Genomic DNA, 6,443 nt, shown 5'->3' with positions numbered 1-6,443 from the left:
CTACTTGTTTCCACCAAAATTATTTATTCTTTGTGAAACCCCAACTTTATAAAGTGAATTTTGTTCTATTATCAATAAAAAAAAAAAATCTCTAACAAAGTAAAGACTCTCAGCAGATAAGAATCTTTAACTTTATAATTGTCATCCAGAAACTCTTAAGGAGTCACTCATTCTCCCCATCTAGTAAAATTTTATCTTTTTAGAGTGTAATTCTAAAAAATACTAAAACTTAAAATATAAGAGGTCTCATCAAGAGCCGACTTACCATGTTCATAGGGAAATAATAGACTGACATTACCAGTACTGCATATCAAAACAGGGTACTGGCTTGTAATTATTTTAGTCATAAGACAAGGGGTCTCATCACGAGCCAACTTGTTCAGTTGAATTATAACCAGTGAATGACATTGTCATTATTTGGCCGTCAAACCAAAACAATGACTTTTAAGTGATAAAAAAGAAAAAAATTCTAGAAAAAATAAACTGTTTAAAAAAGAAAAAGAAAATAATAAGTATATGATTATGAATTTATCTCTAAAAAATGCACTCTTATCTTGATGGGACACTGAATCATTGATAGTTAAAAGGTAACCCTGTCGAGGCTATGGATGCCTGCTAGCAGCAGAGGCTCTACCTATGTCAAATGAGTACATCTAAAATCTTATCTGCAACAACCCCCTACTTTATCTTTAAACTAAGTAAAGACTGATATAAACAAAGGGATATCAAATAAATTGTAATTAGGTGAGTTTGTTTTTTATTATTTCAGAGAAATATTACTTATCTTAAATTTCATGAAATTCTTATTTCCTGAATTATCTTTATTTTGAAGGTTTTAGAAGTTTCAAAATTATCAGAGGTAACTCGTTCTTCCAGTGAATCGCCAATTGTTGTACTGTTCAACAACCCGCCCTCTCTCCCTTGCCCCCCCACATTTATTATATTAATAGATAGTATTGTATTAATAAATGGGGACCCTTTTAATTTTTTTTTTTAAAACTTAGCAAATAAGATCTTTCCTTTTTCAAAACCATTTAGAATGAAGTTTTGGATAAACTAAGATATCAAACCAAGTCAATTCATGATTAGGCATCCCGCTTTATCACAAGATCTGATGTAACAAAGGTTAATCATGAGGTACGATTTGCGAGGTGCGATAAGAGAAACCCCATTAAAAGAACTAAAGATAGCATTAAACTTTTTATAATACTAAAGGCATAAACTATTCTTAAAAGTCTTTATCGCAATCGCATCACGGTTTTTAAAAGAGAACAAACATACAAACCACAAGAAAATGTGAAATGTGATGTAATTCGGACCCGACGAAATATTAAAACTATTATAAAACTACATTCAGGTCCAACATATCGTAAATGTTTATTTAATGAAAGAAGCCACTGCATAAAGGAAACGCGCTCAAAAAGGAAAAATGAATGCCGCTCATCGCAAATTGCAACACAATAAAGAAACTTTGAATTTTTCTATTCATAATCTCCGATATTACAATTTGTGATCTTCTTGATATGTGATTTATGTGATGCTTGCGATTTGCAATTTGCGATCTTCTTGATATGCGACTTATGCAATGTTTGTGATTTGCGATATGCGATCTTTGCGCTTTGCAATTTGCAATACTCTGATTCATCATAATCACAAGAATCAGTATCACGCATAATTCAAACCAATCAGAAATATTAGTTTGAAACATGCGATGCAATATTTTTGACAGGACATAAAGAAAATCTTTTGTAAGCCTTAATGCATAGTTAATGAGGGTTAAAGGCATTTATTCATTTAACGGCTCGAGATGATAGATATCTTTCTTATTCGTGTTTGAAATAAAAGCTACATCCTTACGTGCTTTCAAAATTTACTGTGCTAATCGTGTTTTCGCTTACATTTACCGCTATGTGTTTTTATCATGTTTTCACCATTTCCCTGAATTTCAGGAAGTTTTCGAAGAACACAGTGCTCACATAAATGGTTAAGAAAGGGAAAAAGACCGCAGAGGCTATTGCGCATGAGCAGTCAGACATGCAACCACTATTCTCTGATACCACTTGTAACAAAGATGGCGGGGCTACATCTTGCGAGGCGATATACAATTTACTAGAGGAAGAAAACCCAAGGCCCCTAGAAAATAAGGCAACGACAGATGCCACGACTTCGTCTGACGCTTCTTACTTCGAAGTAGCATGCTCTTTCCTACATAGGATTGCTGCAAGACCAAAAATATTACCATACACAGATATGGTAAGATGGATTATAGATGAATTGGATGTAACATTCAGAAACTCCAGGAAAGACGTTATGGGATCATTCAAATAAGAAAATTTGAGTCAAATGTACCATCTTCTGCACCCACATAAGATTTATGACAAAGATTTTATTGATCATTTTGTGAAAGAGAATGAATATCCAATGGATGTTATGTACAATTGGAGGTCTGGCTCCAATAAGTTTAGACACGAGAAAACCGGTATGTACCCCATCACACCTTTGTAAGACCCACACAATTTTGCAGCTGCAATGTTGTGTAGGCTATTCAGAAAAACTGATACCACCAAGTTTTCCATTGAATGGGTTCTCTTGATTGATGCAATTGTAAATGCTACCATTTTGAACTGGAGTACTATTTTGTCAAATAATTTAGCCATGGCCATTAGAGAATACATGCACAATATAATTGTCTCCACTCGGGTTATCCCTCCCTTTTACATGAGTGATTATGTCATGGATGCTATATGTTTTTGCTCACATTTTCCAAACATGGGCTGGAAATGGACTTTAAAGGATCCTACACCCATCCATGTTTATCATAAAACATTGTGGGAATCACAGTTTGGTTCCCATTTTTATAAGATTTGTCATGGTGTCATGTTGCCTATTTATCAGACCATTTTTAATAAGAAAGCCCCCAGGCTTTCAGAGGAAGAAAAGATAGACATATTTCCAGTGGCAAGATGGTTTGGTGAGGAATTGTTCACTTATATCAGAGTTTTTAGGAGCATTAAAGCTCCCCATGTTCTCCCATATTATGCTCTGGATAAATTATGGGTACAAAAGATTGCTTATGAGACAGTGAGTGATGGTATAACCAAAACCATTAAACAACAGAAGAAATTGATCTAGCCAATCTTCCCATTACATTATGGCACTTTCACGTTGCATAATCTCGAGCATGCATCTAAAGAAATAAATAACATCACGGCTCGAAACCTAGCTACCATTCTAGGTAGATAGTATGACCCGAACAAGATTGCTAAGAATTTCACTGCTATGGGCAAAATCAAGCAGTTCACTCATGAAGAGGATGAGTTTGATGATTTATTTGAGAAAGCTGAGACATTTTCATAGATTTTACATTTAGCGTCATTAAAATTAGATCTAGAGGACCTTAAAGAATTCCACATATACAAAAATGCTCGAACAGGTCCCTTTTGACCTGTTACAAATCGAAGAAGTAAGAGAACCGACTCCCAGTGTAATATTGTAGAGAGTTCCAAGCCCAATTGTGATGAGGAATCACAAGAAAATTCAGTTCAAGGTTCAGAAGACTCTGAACTCCAATCAGATAATAAAGAAGGAAGCCCCGAGGAAGACCCAGAATAGGACACAGAGGAAAATCTTGAAGAAATAACCAAGAAGGTCTCAGTCGAAGAGTACAAGGAGACTGGTTCACCACAGGTTGAAACAGAAAATATTCCAGTCCTCAATCTGGAACAGGAGTGGGAGAAATTTAATAAAGAGCTCCAAACAGAGACCAATATTGAAGGGACTTCTAGATTCCAGACTCCACAACACACTCAGCAGGTTGTAAATCCAGAAGTGGCAATACAAGAAATTGTAACTACTCAAGATATTGAAGACATCTCGGCACCCCAACTTCTGAAATTGTTTTGGAGGTTGAAGAAATTCCGCCACTGGACATATTCTATAGCCCTACACATAAGGCTGTAGTAAAAAGGCAAAGAAATAAAATAAAATTGGATGTATCAGAAGCAACAACTCTTGGAAGTGAACCAATGGAGGTAGTGTGAAGAGACACCCCCATTGATCCATTAGAAAACCTTACAAATCTATCGCAATTTGTAGGAGCTTATGCAATTGAAAAAAATCGATAAGGTAGAAGAAGTTTGACTGTTACTGAAAGAAAAAAAAGAGTTCAACTGCTTGAACAACAACTTGAGCGAGAAAGACAAAGCACCAATAGGCAAGCAAAAATACAAATGGCACAGCTTCAAAAAAAAATTGAGCAAATGACAATACAACATTAGATAGACATTGCAGAGAAAAGTACACAGATTTACCAAATGTAGGCTATACTTGATAAATTCAAAGACAATCCTCAAAAAGATGAATTCATTAAAAGGCTCTTGCATTAAATTATATTTTGGCACAACAACAGGAAATATTCTGTCAAATAATCTCATTGATCAGTCCTTATTGTGAATCAAGTGACAAATTAAACAATCAAGTGATTTATCAAAGATTAGAGTATGAAGAGCTAAATAAAAGGATATCAGAATTCATTACTTGGCAAGAATCTGGAGAATTAAAAAAGCTCGATCTACCAAAGATCGAAGAATCCCAAAAGGACATCTTATTTACAGATTGGGACATTAAGTTAAAACAGATGGAAAGGGAAGCAACAAGAGCAACTAATATAGCGAACAACATTGTTAAAGATGTCAATGAAAACCTCCACACTGCCAATATTATCAGAGAATGCAGGCCATAAGCTCTCCTAGACATTAAACGGTTAGAAAATAGTGGAAATAAACTACCCAAACAAATGCAGAAGCAATCAAGCAACTGTCTAAGCTTAATTGGGAAAACTACTGGCACTTTCTGGTAAAACCACACATTCTTTGGATGAATCTATGTTGTTTAACTAATTCTGCTCAAAAGATGGTGCTACCTCTCGCTGATGTTGTATTCACGAGGAAATTGAGATCTAGAATTATCCAACCTCCCCAGTTTAGCCAATGATAGACATCTGTGAGCTCAAGGACTGAATGGCTAAATAGGATCATTCAATTTGGAAAAGCTTGTCATCATTTATTTTTATTTTAGTTTTTATTTCACTTATTCTGAGGAAGGTTATTTGAAATGTCCTCATCTTTTTATGTAATAATCTATTTTTGAAACATGTGTATTATTTAAACCTATCTCATGCATTTAGAGAGGGGTCCAGGATTTTATCAAAAACACTTTGCAAGAGATTGCACTTCTATACTTTTGTGAATGTTTTGATGAGATAATTGAAACATGATCTAATTTTCTTGGATATTGAAGCATACTCTACTGAACTTGCATTTCTGTACTCTTAGGGTATATTTGATTGAAAAGAAGCGGATCAATATTGTTTATCTCATGAGTAGGACCTTTCATATCTAATACTTTTATTTTATGATCGTGTTTCGTTTATGAATTAGCAGTACTCTCTCTTATATTGTGTTATGCAAGAAATATGATTTATAGTTTAAACATCAAAGAACTTTTGTATAAATGTTTCAACTGTAATTTCTTATTGAATACATGATCAATTGATATATGCGATATATTTTCCATAATTATTTTTCCTAACTATTTAGTCAAAATAATTATCTTTAAACAATTTCTTATCTTATAGAAATTGAATGATCTTTATTACCTTTCGCTTTAAGACATGTTTATCGATCACATGATTTGAAGTAATTCCTGGGTATATAGTAAGATAATGTTAGAATAGATAGATGCATGTGTTTGCTACTTAAATAGATCATTTTTTTTAGATCATTTTCCATTATATCTTATATCAACCCAACATCATTATCATATCAATTCTTGTTGGGAAACTTGGCTCATTATCCCCAGTTGGAGCCACCACACAAATGGAAAAGGAGCTGCTTTCAAGGTCCGGACCTAGTGGTTATCCCCATGTTGTTGCAACCGAATTCCGGGGCTTCAACAAGGTCATGAATGCATATATTTTCATTGTCTTGTTAGTTTCACCAGAGAATCATCAAGAAGGATCATTTCTCTCTGAACATAGATGCATCAAACACTTGTTAGCTCATCCATTCATACAATCATTTAATAACTTATTGAATCATGAACAATATCCATAAAAAGAGCACATTATTTAAGCATGTCTATAACCAACATTTAACCAAAGTGAAGCCATGACAAACCAGTCATAAAATCTACACAATGTAACTATGACCCCACATTTACCCACTTCTATAAGCTTGTCAGGGTAAGCATGAGACGAGTGTCACTATGATGTGACTTGACCTCCAAGATCGAGTAATGGAATTTGGGCCAACACACCGACAACTTACAGACATCCCTCAAAGACTGCAAACCACTTAGAAGCATGTAAACCACACCATATGGTCAATCCCTGAGCTACAACTCTTTTCCCAGGGAAAACTCCCCAACCACATGCACAACACAAC

The sequence above is a fragment of the Pinus tabuliformis genome, chromosome 3_1 (genome assembly GCF_031772625.1).
Source record: "Pinus tabuliformis cultivar Carrire ecotype Pingquan chromosome 3_1, CPIR1, whole genome shotgun sequence".
NCBI lineage: Eukaryota > Viridiplantae > Streptophyta > Pinopsida > Pinales > Pinaceae > Pinus > Pinus tabuliformis.
This window is presented reverse-complemented; position numbering follows the sequence as displayed.